General features: G+C 44.3%; 1 protein-coding gene across 5 annotated transcripts in view; it reads left to right on the plus strand.

The window, feature by feature from the left end:
• LOC144594287 (RNA-binding Raly-like protein) overlaps positions 1 to 16,213 on the plus strand; it is a 735,788-nt gene that overhangs the window by 136,582 nt on the left and 582,993 nt on the right. For all 5 annotated transcript variants that reach the window (XM_078400591.1, XM_078400592.1, XM_078400588.1 and 2 more), the window contains exon 2: positions 5,573 to 5,648. The gene's annotated coding sequence lies outside the window, so the exon portion shown is untranslated. The remainder of the gene's footprint in view (positions 1 to 5,572; positions 5,649 to 16,213) is intronic.

The following is a 16,213-nucleotide window of genomic DNA, read 5'->3' on the forward strand; positions in this document are numbered from 1 at the left end:
TCCACACCCCTCTGAGAAAGAAGTTCCCATGCAGCTCAACATTAAATGACCAGCACCTTGTACAGCTATGTCCCTGACTCTCCCATGGGTGAAGACATCTCAACCTTTACCCTATCAGGCCCCCTTCCTTTCTCACATGTTTGAGTAAGGTCACCTCTGATTCTTCTAAACTCTAGGAAATGTAGACACAAACTGTCTAGTCTCTCTTGATAGAACACTCCTCGCATCCCAGAAATTAGCCTTTGGGATTCTAACTTGGATTGCCTCCAAAGCCCCTATATCAAGAAGGTAAGTGGACTCTGCCAGGCTAGTATAGTCTAGAGTGTAGGCGTTGCAAACTTTGGCTACCTCTGGAGACATAAGGAACTGCAGCTGTTAGAATCTTGCGCAAATGTACACAAAGTGCTGGAGGAACTCAGCAGGTCAGATAGCATCTCTAGAGAATGTGGATGTGATGTTTCAGGTCGGGACCTTTCTTCAGACTGAATGCAGAAGGGAGGAGAAAGCTGGGATAGAGGTGGGAAAGGGCAAAGCCAGGCAAGTGATGAGGGGGTTGATTGGCAGATAGGTGGACAAAGGCCAGAGGTGAAAAGGGGACATAATTTTGTATGAGATAAGAGATATGAAATGGGAAGCCAGAGAAATGGGACGCAATGAAAAAGAACAGGAGAAAGGGGGTGGGATAGTGGGGAAAAAAGGGTGTGCATCCAGGAGGGGGGGGCGTCACAAGGGAGAAAAAGAGGGGAGGGGGTGGTTGTTTATCCTGGATACAGAGATCAGTACAGGAATGGGAAGGGGAAATAAAATGGTTTGAAACCGGCAGATCCAGAAAGCTTTGGTGGACTAAGCACAAATGTTTGGCAAAACAGTTGGCAAGTCTGCACTGTCTCGCCAATATAAAGATGTTTACCTGGAAGAGCATGGTACATGACTACCCATTTGTACTCTTCACTTCTTCCAAAAGTCAGGCTTAAATCAAAGGTTCACTTTATGGTGAACCTAAAGTGGATGTGGAGCTCTGAAGCTGATGTGTGAGATAGACTGACATCATGCACTCCAAGACAAAGGCATTAACAGAGTAGAATTGAGCCAGCTTCAAACAATACTGAAGATCAAATAGATCTGAACATTATTAATAAGTTTTAGCCTTCCTGGAACTTGTAAACCATACTTGGTTTTAAACACAATTGTGTTCCGATTGCTGAATCGGTGTGAAGGAATAATGAACAACTCTTTGTGAATTTTATATATTTAATCCAACACAAATTGGAGGAACAGCACCTCATATTTCGCTTGGGCAGCTTTCAACTCAGTGGTGTGACTTTTGATTTCACTAATTTCAAGTAACCTTCACTTTCACTCTCTCTCCATCCCCCCCCCCCCCCCCCCCCCCCCCCCCCCCCCCGAACCTAGTTCTCTAACTAGTTCCACTGTCCTCCTGATTAATTAGTTATCCTCGTTGTCACCTTCCCCTCAGCTAACAATGTACCATTCTACATCTCCTTGATCACCGTCCCCTTTGATCGGTGTTTTCACACCTTACCCTTCCATATCTCTGTCTCCTTCTCCCTTGCCTCTCAGCCTGTAGAAGGGTCTTGACCCAAAACGTCACCCATTCCTTCTCTCCAGAGATGCCGCCTGTCCCACTGAGTTACTCTAGCATTTTGTGTCTATATTTAATTACATCCCTTTTTAACTGCTGCTTGCTTTTCTCAACGGAATGAAATTATTTGGGGTTTTACAAAGGGTAGGAAAGTAGAACAAGGTGTAGATGCTGCATTGTTACAGTATCAGAAAATTAATCATCAATATTTAGGAGCTTTGCCCATCCACATGTTAGCGAAGAAAATTGTCTCCCTGGGTGATTGATTCCAGAAGCTCTCAGCTACAACGTTGTAAACTGAAACTATCGTTACTGCTCCAGTAATAAAACTGCTCAAGCATCAGCAATAGCTTTATTAAAATATCAACTCTAAATTTTAGCCAATAACTCTACCTTTGCAGGATTTGTCATCGTGTCCTCATCTTCCTGTTCCCCACCAGTTTTCTTCTTTTATTTTTTCCACTTCGTTTAGTTTAGAGATGCAGCGTATAAACTGGCCCTTCGGCCCACCGAGTCTGCGCCGACCAGCGATCCCCTCACATTAACACTATCCTACACACACTAGTGACAATTTATAATATTACCAAGCCAATTAACCGACAAACCTGTATGTCTTTGGAGTGTGGGAGGAAGCCGAGGCTGCTGGGGAAAACCCACGCAGACAAACACCCGTAGTCAGGATCGAACCCGTGTCTCTGGCGCTGTAAGGCAGCAACTCTAGCGCTGCGCCACCATGCCTTCCTTGAACATTTGCACTTGACAAGGTTCCACATGGTAAGCTGCTCTGGAAGGTTAGATCGTATGGGATCCAGGGAGAGCTTGCCGACTGGATAGAGAATTGGCTTTGTGGAGGGAAGCGGAGGGTGATGGTGGATGTATTTTGGCTGGAAGTCTATGGCTAGTGGTGTGCCTCAAGGATCAGAGATGGACCAACTGCTGTATGTGTTTATGTCCATGATTTGGATGAGAAAGTAGAAGGGATTGTTCATGAGTTTGCAGATTTAAAGTGGATGTTATTGTAGATAGCGAAGATGGTAATTGAAGGTTAAAGCCTTACATTGGATCAAGCAGGATCTTGATCAGTTGGTCATGTGGTCAGAGGAATGGTTAATGGAGTTGAATGCAGATAAATGTGAGGTGTTGGGTTTTGGGAAATCTAACCATGGCAGGACCTTCACAGTAAATAGCAAGGTTCTGGGGGAGTGTTGCAGAGTAGAGGATCTAGGAGTGCAGGTACATAGCTCCTTGAAAGTGGCATCACAGGTAGTTAAGGTGGTCAAGATGGCTTTCGGCACATTGGCCTTCATCAGTCAGGATTTTGAGTATAGAGGTTGGGATGTTTTGTTACTGCTATACAAAGCGCTGGTGAGGCCACAGTTGGAGATTTGTGTTCAGTTTTGGTCGCTCTGCTATAGCAAAGATGTTGTTAAGCTGGGAAGAGTGCAGAGATGATTTATGAGGGTGTTGCCAGGACTTGAGTGCCTGAACTGTATGGAGAGGTTGGGTACGCTTGGACTATATTCTTTGGCGCTAGGAAGTATGAGAGGTGATCTTACAGAGAAGTATTAGATCTTGAGTGGAATAGATAGGGTAGATACACATTTTACCCAGAGTTGGCGAATCAACGGGCCCTTCGGCCCAGCTTGCCTATGCCGACCAAGGTGCCCCATAGCAGGACATAGGTTTTTGCTGAGAGCGCAAAGATTTAACAGGAATCTGAGGGACAATGTTTTTACACATTGGTGGTGGGTATATGGAATAAGCTGACAGAGGATGTCGTTGAGGCAGAAACTAGAACAACATTTAAAAGACATTTGTACAGGTCCATGGCTAGGAAAGGTTGAGGGGGATATGGGCCAAATACAGCCAGGTGTGACCAGTGTGGATGGGCACCTGGGTCAGCATGGGCAAGCAGGGCCGAAGGGCCTGTTTCGGTAATGTATGACTCTATCACTCTATAACGAAAACTGTCAATGATTTGTGCAAATAGAATCAATATAATTTTGCTTGAAAACAACTCTCAACTATTCTTAGATCCACTATTACTCATGGCCCTCACATTATACCTTCCGTAGTTTTGAAAAGTCAATATAACTCTATATGCCTTTGCTAATTTATGTTTTGGTCCTTATCTCCTTCCATTTCCTTCATTAATATAAATTGGTCCACAATTCTCTCCCTTCTCACTGTCCCTCTTTCTCTAACTCCTCAACTATTTGTCATTCTTGATCTTACTCTCCTCACCAATCACACTTTATCATTAACTCTCTTCTCAATCCTCCCTCTCCGCCTCCCTCCCTCCCCGCCACCCTCCCTCTCAACCTCCCTCCCCCCCCGCCACCCTCCCTCTCCGCCTCCTTCCCTCCCCGCCACCCTCCCTCTCCGCCTCCCTCCGCCTCCCTCCCCCTCCGCCTCCCTCCCCCTCCCCCTCCGCCTCCCTCCCCCTCCCCCTCCCTCCCCACCACCCTCCCTCTCAACCTTCCTGCCCCTCCGCCTCCCTCCCTCCCCGCCACCCTCCCTCTCCGCCTCCCTCCCCTCCCCTCCCTCACCCTCCCTCTCAACCTCCCTCCCCCTCCGCCTCCCTCCCCTCCGTCTCCCTCCCCCTCCGCCTACCTCCCCCTCCACCTCCCTCCCCTCCGCCTCCTTCCCCCTCCGCCTCCCTCCCCTCCGCCTCCCTCCCCCTCCGCCTCCCTCCCCCTCCGCCTCCCTCCCCCTCCGCCTCCCTCCCCCTCCGCCTCCCTCCCCCTCCCCCTCCCCCTCCCCTTCCGCCCCCCTCCGCCTCCCTCCCCTCTGCCTCCCTCCCCTCCGCCTCCCTCACCCGCCGCCACCCTCCCCCTCCGCCTCTGCCTCCCTCACCCTCCGCCTCTCGCTCTATTCACCATCAAGTGTGAAGGGACTACAACAGGGATAAGAGATGCATGTTTAGAATATTGACGACTAGCTCTCGAACCTGGAGGGAAAAACAAGATGCATGACTTAATTATGGAGAAACAAATTGTGCAGAGTTCTGTTCATTGCTCTCTCGGTGTGTGTGTGTGTGTGTGTGTGTGTGTGTGTGTGTGTGTGTGTGTGTGTGTGTGTGTGTGTGTGTGTGTGTGTGGGGGGGGGGGGGGGGGGGGGGTGTTTTCAATGATTAATCTATCAAGTCACTAATGTGATGCATGGAATGAGTAGGTGATGGTCTCCAGAGCTACAGCACCCCATGGAGCTATAAGCCTGTCTTTGAGAGAGGTAAAGGAGGACTTAAGAGAACATTATTAGAAAGAAATTCAATGGTGGTCATTTAATTAAAATGATTTTGAAAATGACAGTATACAGCTCTGAAATGTATGGTTAAATTAACATGGAACCGTTTCAAGGACAGTTCCTCCTTCCTCACTGCACAGAATAACTGAATATAAAAGGTGCAGGAGCAGGGAGCTGCATTCAATGCATCTGGGCTTTGAGACCAACACACCAGTATCCACAACAATTAAATTAGAAATCATTTCCCTATTTCGTGTTTTGCAACTGGATACTAGGCAGCAGGGACCTGGGATGTGGTGGCATTCTGGTTAGCCTTGCCCTTCCCCTGGCTTGGTCATTAACCCACTGGAAGAAGTAATAGTTGGGAGAGGGTCAGTATCCACAACGCTGGCTAAGTTTTCCTGCGATTGTCGCACGCCGCTGCATCAGGGGCTGCAGGCTCAGAATAAAAGGTCGTAACTTTAGAAGGGAGATGAGGTGGAATTTCTTTCGTCAAGAGGGTGGTGAATCTGTGGAACGGATAACTGCGTAAAGAACTTACACAAAAGCAGTGGGAGCCTATTTTGTTTGTGCTCCGTTGCCAACTGTATCTGTTGCTCTGCAGCTGAAGACGGGGTCTCTCGCTCCTACTTCGGAGAACAGGTGCACTAAAATGTGATTGATTGTTGTTTTATCCTTCGGGAAGTGTCAGCTGGATATTTCAACCCCTTTTATGTCCAATAGGATGAAACGCTAATGAAATCTCCTTCTGGGACTGAAGAGGTCTGAGAAAAATCTGTAACAGAACAAACGATGCAAGGTATGTGGAAAGAATACACTTAAATGGCCAATTCCTTACTTCCATGTTTATTAACATTACCGTGGTTTATTAGCTGCAAACTAGCAGCTAATGGTAACAAAACATTAGCTGCTTTAACTCAGTTATTTGGACAGATTATCTTGCATTGCAATTTGTGTGTTCTCTGCTGTTATTATTGATCTGAAAATGCAACTATAACTTTGTGTCTCTTCAGCCTTACTGATAATTGCCAAAGTTGATTTAGATTCCTTTTTATTACTATAACTGACAGATCCCCTAAACCTTTTTTTCAGTTTTTCATACATTTTCTTCAAATGTTTTTCCATTGTTAGTTGAAAGGGATAGATTCAGTCAAAATTTCAATGGGAATGCAATAACTGTGTTGTCCACTCATTTTCATTTTCCAGAGAATTATTGCATTCTCCAGAGTAATTGTGTTCAAGGCACAAAATGGTACCCAGTGCACATCACACATTATTTGATTATGATAAGAAATTATGCTCCTTTAATTGATACTTTTTTAGTCAGAGTTGAAATTGAATCTACGGAATTAATTGCCACAGAAGGCTGTGGAGGCCGTCAATGGATATTTTTAAGGCGGAGATTCACAGATTCTTGATTAGAACGGGTGTCGGGGGTTATGGGGAGAAGGCGGGAGAATGGGATTGAGAGGGGAAGATAGGTTAGCCATGATTGGATGGCGGAGTAGACTTGATGGGCCGAATGGCCTTATTCTGCTCCTAAAATTTATGAACGGATGCCTTTCGCTTATTTTGGTCAATTCTATTTTCACACATCGATAAGATGAAGAATAAATTAAATCTGTGGATCCTTCGTAGAAGAGTAATGATTGCATTGGAAAGGGGTTATGATGGTGTAGAGTTTGGATCTCTGGATATGAGATCCATGTTTGAGCAGCCCTGGATATCTAGGTGCTGTCTGTAATCGTGAGATTTCAGTCTGATTCTGTATGGAATGAAATGAAGCGAGAGTTGCTGAGGATGGAAGCACACCAATGAAGAAGGCAGGTGTGGATGCCCGGTCTTAGCTTCATGTGGCTGTCTGCAATCTCCTTGCAGCCGAAAGCAGAGATTACTGTGGGCATGTTCACAACCATGAAACGGACTTGATTTCCCTGCACTAACTGTAAAATGTTTTTCGACACCAGGCAACAGCGTCTGCATTGAGGCCAATAATTAGTCACAGCCAGTTAATTAAATAGAGAAGTTTGAGAGACATCTTAAGTGCGTTTTCAGAACAACTTGACACTGTACAACCTTATTTCCATGTATTTTTCAAACCAAGGCCCAGTGATAAAGCTTATCCAAGCAGATTTATGAACCTCTGCACTTCCCCGATGGGTCTCTTGAGTGTTTGTGATATTGTTTTATCGCAAAGGAAAGCACGCTTCAAGTGATGCGGATATGCCATATAACTGCATGAAGTATCTCAAAATCGTTCATGACAACCTGGCAATGAGAAAATATTTGCATTAACACAGAGACACAGGAGACTGCAGGTGCTGGAATCTGGAACAGAGATGAGCTGCTGGAGGATCTTCGTGGGTCAGACAGCATCTGTGGATGCAGAGGGATAGTTGACGTTTTGGATCGAGTCCTTGCATTAGTCCTTTGCCTTCACAGATGTTGCCCGATCTCCTGAGTTCTTCCATCAGCTCGATTTAGCTTTACATCACCAGCCTGCATTTGTGTCCAATGCACATCCCTAAACATTTCAAAAAGTGTAATAGGTTTAGAAAGCTCATCCTTGTTGGATTATGGCAAGTGATGTATGCATCACAAGCAGTGAAAAACATGAACAGATAACCTCTTTTTAAAAGCGCTGGATAACTAAACCAGTGAATTAAATGCTATGGGATGATAGACGTGAAATTTAATTGGCTTTAAGGTCATTGTGTTACATAGAACGGTACTGCACAAGAACAGACCCTTCAGCCTCTGATGCCTGTGCTTAATATGATGCTAGGTTAAACTAATCTCTTCTGCCTGCAGGTGATCCATTACCCTCAATTCCCTGCATATCCCTGTACTTATCTAAAAGCCTATTAAAGATCACTATCGTATCTGCTTCTAACACCACCTCTGGCAGCACATTCCAGGCACCTACCCTCTCTTGCCAAAAATCTTGTCCAACACATCTCCATTAAATTTACTCTCTCTGATTTTAACTAATCCACTCTAATCATTGAGGAAGGGTCTCAACCCAAATGTCACCCATTCCTTCTCTCCTGAGATGCTGCCTGACCTGCTGAGTTACTCCAGTATTTTGTGAATAAATACCCTCTAATTGTTGATATTTCTATTCTGAGAAAAAGGTTTTGACTATGTACTCATTTATGGCTTTCATAATTTTATGTATGCACTTATACTTGTCTTGGGTCTCCCTGCAGCCTCCCATGTCCCAGAGGAAACGATCCAAGCCTGTCCAACACCTCCTCATAGTGAATACCCTTTAATCCATTCACCATCTGGTGAAGACTTTAGACTTTAGAGATAAGCATGGAAACAGGCCCTTCAGCCCACTGAGTCCACATTGACCAGAGACCACCCTGCACCATCCAATTAACCTACAAACATGTACACCTTTGGAGTGTGGGAGGAAACCGGAGCAGTCACATGGAGAATGTGCAAACGTCGTACAGCCAGCACCCGTAGTTAGGATCAAACTGGGGTCTCTGGAGCTGTAAGCACGTGTAACTCTGCCGCTTTGCCACTTTGCCATTTTGCCGTCTTGGCAAACCCTACTTTGCAAAGAAATGCTGCATGTGATCAGGAGCTATTAACGATGCAAAAGTTCTAATCCCCAGCTGTGAGGACAGCATGGGAGCCACATATGGCCATAGTTTCCACCTTGCGCTGTCACTGGCTGGGGGTCAGCTAGGCATCCACCAGGAGCCCGCTGTGACCCGGCACCATGCCTCGATGCCTTTCTCAGCAAGGGCAGGCTGCTGCTGCCTCCATGTCCTGCCGTCAGACCCCCGGGTGGGAACACCACTTGTATCCAGTGTTGATTGTGAGATTGAGATGTAGCATTGAAAAAACTACATGGTGCCACATGATAAATCATTGTTTTGTTTTTTTGCTATCCAAAGAGAAAACCCATACTCTGTGATGTAGTTACCATGCTCCCCTTTTTTCCGCTGAATACTTGGACGTTTGTTTTTGACCTGGTGAAATCATTACACTGTACAGGGAAATCGCTCATTCACAGCCCAAAACATCACCTTCCACAAGGCCTACAGTGACTACCAGTTCCCATTCTTCTCTAATGTATACAGTCACTGCTGAATGGAAGCTTAAAATTATTGCACCCTACAGCAGGGAAGACAGCCATTCAATGTGTCACAATTGCCAGATGCAATCAATTCCTCTCCTTCACCTTCTGTCCCCCATGACCTCACAGACTGGTCATTGTGGGTTAATTTACTGGAATGCATGTTGAGGTCAAACCATTTATTTTTAAAGGTTAGCAAGACAATTCTCCATGTGACTGCTCCGGTTTCCTCCCACACTCCAAAGGTGTACATGTTTGTAGGTTAATTGGATGGTGCTAGTGTACAGGGTGGTCTCTGGTCAATGTGGACTCGGTGGGCTGAAGGGCCTGTTTCCAATGTCAAATTAATCATCTGTGACGGACCCTTTACGATACGTTACGATACGATACGATAGAACTTTATTTATCCCAGGAGGGAAATTGATCTCCCAACAATCATAAAAACACAGAATACATGAAACATGAAATTAAAGTGACGAGTGGAAAGAATTGGGGATGTGCAAAGATTGGGGGGGGGGAGGGGAGTTAGTTTACCCAACGATAGAAGGGGGAGGAGTGTACAGTTTGATAGTCACAGGGAAGAAGGATCCCCTGTGGCGTTCTGTACTGAATCTTGGTGAGACCGGTCTGTTGCTGAATGTCCCATGCACCAGTGCACTTGTGTGTAATTCATTGGACACCTCTGCTTATCATATTCCAGCCATCTAAACACCCACATCAACTCACACTCACACACACGCACACACACACACACACACACACACACACACACACACACACACACACACACACACACACACACACACACACACACACGCCTTCACATGTACACCTGATTGCATTTTTTAACTGCCTAGATTTTCAAAGTCCCTTGCATTCAAAACCAATCTTTGAATTCATTCTCCAAGGTGTGTAAATGTCCAGCCCAGTTCGCCGGTTGTTCAGCTGCGCAGATACACACTGTTTAGATGAGCCTACCTCCCAGTGCTGCTCCTCTACAACTCCATCACATCACATCACACTCACTGGGCATTAAATTGTTTCTGCGACTGTCAATCTCACCGGTCTCCCTGCAGCCTACTCCAAACTTCATTACTTACAATATTGTAGTTTCCTTTCATCCTCAAACTTCAAAATGTTGGCCCCATGATCCATATGTTAATCCCCTTTATGTGTACAATACAAAGAAAGGTATAATGACCCTCGTAAGGTCCCAATGCATGCTTCCCCAAACAGGAAAGAACCTGCTGATGAGTGCAGTCTGCCTGCTGAGTGTTAGTGTCACCCCGGTCACTATCACCACTTCATGAACCAGAAGATCATGAACAAGGGGAGGTCAGGTAACTATTTGGAATGGAATGGAATACTTTATTGTCACATGTGACGAGGCACAGTGAGATTCTTTGCTTGCACACCCAAACATTGCAAATAGCGGCCACCTAGAGCGCTGACAAAGTTACAAAGTATCGCTGCCCATACGCAGTAGACCCACCTGTTTGCATATCCTATCCTAAACCTTTCCTATCCATGCACCAGTACAAATATCTTCTAAATGTTGCAATAGTAACTGCCTCAACTACCTTCCTCTGGCAGATTGATCTTTACACCCACCACACTTTTGTGTGGAGAAGGTTGCCTCTCGGGTTCCTATTAAATCTTTCGCCTCTCACCTTAAACCGATGTCATCTCATTGTTGACTCCACTACTCTGGTTACAAGACTCTGTACATTTACCTTATCTATTCTTCTCATGATCTTACACACCTCTATAAGATCACCTCTCATCCTCCTGCGCTCCAAGGAATAAAGTCCTAGTTGTTCAACTTCTCCCTATAGCTCAGGCCCTCAAGTCCTGGCAACATCCTCGTAAATCAACTCCGCACACTTTCCAGCTTAACAACATCTTTCCTACAGCGAAGTGACCAATACTGAACAGAATAATCGATGCATTCTCCAACAATGTATTATCCAACTCGTCTTTTCCCTTTATTAGTGTTTGACAGGGTGTTGCTCAGGACTCAGCCACTTAGTCTGGTGATGACAGGGCCTTAGGCTGCAGTTCTCCCCCACAGAGATTTTGCCTCGGCAGCACTATGGTTCAGTGCATCCCTCAGCATGAATCCTGCAGTCCAGAATGTGCCAGTGGATAGGATTTGCTTCTAACACATCTCCACCCACGGAAAGACTGACAATTTCCAGGCAGACCAAAGTGCGTCTTTCACGCAATTGATGATCTTGCCGCGGCATTTGCTGTTTGTCTTTCTATGTGCTCCTGGGAACAGCCTTTACATCACACAGTCCTCTGTCATGCAGATGCTCTCGACAAACATTGACAAAAACCATTGTATCACTTCACTGTGTGCAAACACTCAGTCCACAAATGTTTAGCAACACCTGAAATGATGGAGCAACTCTAAATCTTCAGAAAATTCAGAGCCACTGGAGCTCTTTGGAACCTGCTCACCTTTCTCAATCAGATCGTTCCATATATCCAACATGAAAATGTTGCCCCTCAGGTTCCTATTAAATCTTCCCCCCTCACCTTAAACTTAATGTTGACTGGTTCTTGATTCCACTACTCTGGGTAAGAGACTGTACATTTACCCTATCTTTTCCCCTCGTGATCTTGTACACTTCTATAAGGTCCCCCTCATCCTCCTGCGCTCCAAGGAATAAAGTCCTAATTATTCGCAATTTCTTCAATCCTTGAGGTGAATGGCCATTCTAGAACTGCCACTGTGGTGTATAATTTGTTTTCAAGTCTTTGAAGCCCTGTGTTGGTCTATCGATTAGCTGCAAACCTTTAATGATTACAATTTTGATAAGTGTGCTTTGAAGTTTATTGTGGAAGGAAAGATTGATGGAAGAATTGAAGGAAGAATGATGAATAGTCTTTGAAAACTGGGCAGGTTTTCTTCTAAGTGGCATTTGATTGTGCTTAAAAAACCCAGCACCAGATAATATGCTTCACCAGGTCAAGGGCTTGAGATGTGTTGAGCCTTATTCCCTTTGGTGTTCATTAAATTCCAACAAACAGGAGCTCCTTGTACTGTCACACATATTCTCAAGCATCAACTGAATAATTGCACCACAAAAAAGTTCTCATATAAATATAATTCCAGAACGAAATAGGGTATTCTCCATTTTAATGACGATGTACACTTAGGAAAACGTCCTAGTTTTGTTTCTGTTCCAAACTCTGATACAACGATCAATTCAGAACTTCCATTTTATGCACTGCAAATAGAAAGGTATCCTTTAGAGTTTGGGCTGTACTGTACAGAGTCTATTACCCAGAGTAAAGGCTGTACTGTACATTGATGCTTCTATGTGAGAGGCCACATCAAATAGTCTGCATTTTCAGAGGGGTGAACAAGGAGACACCTATTGTCTCAATAACAAGTGGAGGGTGTGCACCTGAAGAAAGCCAAGTGCAATACTGGCGGCGCAGAAGAGGGTGAAATCACTCCTTTCAAGAGTTTACAGTTGGTGATGAGAAAGCATTAATCTCACTGACATCAGACGTGTTTCCACCTCATGTACAAACGATTGGCACCCACCACTCAATACCACATCAGATACAACCATTTTCCTTGTTGTCCAAAATGCTTTTTTTTTTACATGCAAATATGCACGAAGACTTCTGTCTGTAATCCTTTGCTTCAAAGTTCCCCAAAGTGAGTTGCACCTCATATTTTGTTCCCTGTGGCATTCATCAGTCCAGCATGCCTGGAACAGCACACATTCGGACTCTGGGGCCTCTGCACCAAAATAAACTACTTATGAAATAAAGATAGCAATGGAGAGGTGCGCAAAGTCTGAAGTGCAGAGAGAGACCGAGGCTCTAAGTCCAAAAGAAAAATCCAAGGTTCTGGCATAGCTCCTGGTGCTGTCATTTCTCACACAATAACCTTTGTGGACTTCGGCAGATGTTTCTTATTCTATATGTTGAGGAACATGTAAAATCAGAACAGGAGCGGGCAAATTTAGGCGAGTGGGTAAAAACTGTAGTATAGAACTGCCAGTAGGGCTCGGCCCTCCACTCCATCAAAGGTTGCCTCAAGAAAGCGGTATCTATCATTGATGATCCCCACTACCACAGCATGTCCTCTTGTTGCTACCATCAGGGAGTAGGTATAGAAGCCTGAAGTCACACACCACAAAGTTCAGGAACAGATACCACACCCAACTATTATGTTCTTGAACCAACCTGCACCACCCTCTCCAAAATTTCCCCATCCTTCCTGTAATAGGCAATGAAAATTGCCCATAATGCTCCAAATGCCACCTCACCAAAGTTTTAAAAACTTTTGCAACATGAGTGTGGAAAGCTTTCAGAACTAAGACCCTGAAGATAAATGAACTGTAAGCAGCTAAAGCTTAAGGGTGCGTGATGGGGTAGAGTTAGATAGACATGTTCGTGGTAGTGCACCCTAAGCATAACTCTGAAGGAAGTATAAACTATTGTCAGACATGGGGGATTGGTGAGGCTGCAACCCAATTCCATTCTGATGGTTAAGACATCAGATTTGGAGGAATAAATGAATGTAATCGTGTGTGCAGAGGTTTTATTTCATGCAGACATTAGATAAGAAGGGTAAACTTTGTATCCCAGTGCTGAGTTTAGTATGGTGCAGCTAGACATTGAAATGTTGTGCAGTTTTCCATCCTGTAAAAAGTAATCCCCTCACCAAATTATCTTGTGCTCCACAGTTGGGAGTCAGGAACACTCTATGAGTACATGCTCGCAGACGGTTCTGCCACGATAAAATTATAACAATAAATGTGACACATGAGTAAAATATGCTGTGATATTTAACAGTTATCCCACAAGATATTTTGCAGGGTCGGGAGAGTCTCAAACATCTTTATTGTGGGATAAAAGTACTGTTTGTAACTGTAATGATAAGTTTGATGTAAAGAATACATTGCTTTACTAAAGTGCTCTTCGAAGGCTGTTAAGTTTGACAGAAAGTTAGATGGTTTTTAAAGCAGCCCATCACAAAATGAACAAAGCATGTATAATTTCCATAAGTAATGTTTTACGAGTGAAGATTAGAGCTGCCATATTACTGAGCATGAATTTCTAGATGCACTTACAGTATTCATAAACTGCAAGGAAATAAAATAGACACTAAAAGCACTTTTCATCAGTATCTGACAGCCTATTATTTGTGAAGCTGTGTTATACGATTGGCTCAGTTAATGTAGGGAACTAAAATTGCAAAAGGGGTTGAAGCTGTTAATTTGGGTCCTTTGAAGAACATTAATGGCAAGGAAGAGGGTTAAAGTCCCTCACCACATTTTTTCTGACTTGTTCTGTTCCACCTCCTACCTCCATCCTCCCACAAACACATTGACTGGTATTTAGCAGCAGGGCAGGCAGCACAGTGGTGCAGAGTTAGCACTGCTCCTCATTGCTCCAGTGACCCTGGTTCACTCCTGTCCTTGCATGCTGTCTGTATGTCTGTAAGTTTGCATGTGTGGTTCCTCCAGGTGCTTTGAATTCGTCCCACATGGCAAAGATGCACTGGTTGGTAGATTAATTGGTTGGGGGAAATTACCCTTACTGCAGACAAGTGATAGGAGAATCGAGCAATTTAGGGGTGTGGGGTTGTGGGATGGAATTGGTTGCAGAGAACTATGTGGGATTCATAAGTTCTAGGAGCAGAATATGTGCATTCGGCCCCTGAAGTCTACTCTGCCATTCAATCACAGAGAAGGAATCTATCATTCCGTCTCATAGAAGAAATCTATCTTTCCTTCTCAACCCCCATTCTGCTGCCTTCACCCCACATAACTCCTGACACCCTTACTAACCAAGACTTTGATGGGTGATGTATAGATGGAATCGCTCTGAGAGCTGGCAATGACCAGTTGGCCAAATCACCACCTTGTTTTTTCAAATATGTAGTAATCGTATTTCATAAAATATTTCATCACACACTGCACCTCACCACTAACTTATAGAGCAAATGTTTAATGTTTTACTACATAAAAGCAACCCTTCAATGTTTGGGGCTAGAATCCTGGTTGATTTTACACAAATAACCTTGGAAAAAGTGTATGAAGTATACCTTTACCTTGTGTTCTAGCTTTTACGGATGCAAAGTTGACACAGGTTCAATAATTCAGTGATTTGCGTCATCTCATGTAAATATGATTATTAGCACATGTCCCCAATTCATTGGGCCACCACTCCAAAACAATAAAAATACAATATAAATTTGATTGTGACTCCGATGATGCACAAAGTGTGTTTATAATCACAAACATGATCAAAGATTATCAGCGAATGGATGGTTTCAGATTTTAAATGCCCATCTTTTAGTCATGTCCAGGACAGAAATTAAAATTGCACTGATTTGTTCTCTCTCCAGTCCAGAGGCACAGAGAGGTTGGTGGAAAATTTGCCACCATTCTGCTGGGCTCTGCATGGCCCCTTCCTGAACAGTGCACTTACCCCCGCAAGCTTCAACTATCTCTTTGGAATAGACAGTTTTATTTTTCACATTTTCACGACAGTCAATAGACCGTTGCTGGGTTTTGCTATTTAAGCCGCCCTGTGAAAATGAAAAGATGTTAGCAGGTACGACACACCATGAAATGGGTCTTTTGCAGCTCAAGGAGAGGTTTCTATTAATATGAAGACAAAAGAGACTGCGGATGCTAAAATCAGGAACTATAAACGGATCACAGGAAGAACTCAGCGGGTCAAGCATGTCCTCGTGCACTCTCAGCTTGAAACATTAATTTACACCTTCTGTCTCCATAGATGCTACTTGACCTGCTGAGTTCCAGTATTCTGTGTTTTGTTTCTATTAAAATTGTCTGGTACTGTCTAGCTGGGAATGTACCGTGGTAATGTACGTTTGGTAATGGCCATTTTATTAACAGTATCTACTACTTATTACAATACAAAAGGAGGCTTGCACTCGAATGACTCGTTGAGATGTTAGGGCATCATATTTTAAGAATGATCCTTAGTCTAATCAGATAATCTTACAGCATTCCTGTTATGAGGAAATGTTTACCCTGTTAAGAATAACTTGCTAATGGCCAGCCAAATCTAGAGAGAGCAGTGACTCTCTGGTGGGATTCACGCCAAGGTTGAGTTTAGGAACACTGAGGAGAATAAATGTTTTTGAGGCAGGAGTTAACATATCTGAAAAATCAGTGAGGAAATCTGGAGGAGGAAGTTGGCGATCAGTGAAAGATGTGCGTAATGGGATTGGATGGGATTCTGCCCTGAACACTGCTCTGAGCTCACAC

This window comes from Rhinoraja longicauda, chromosome 6, assembly GCF_053455715.1.
Source record: "Rhinoraja longicauda isolate Sanriku21f chromosome 6, sRhiLon1.1, whole genome shotgun sequence".
NCBI lineage: Eukaryota > Metazoa > Chordata > Chondrichthyes > Rajiformes > Arhynchobatidae > Rhinoraja > Rhinoraja longicauda.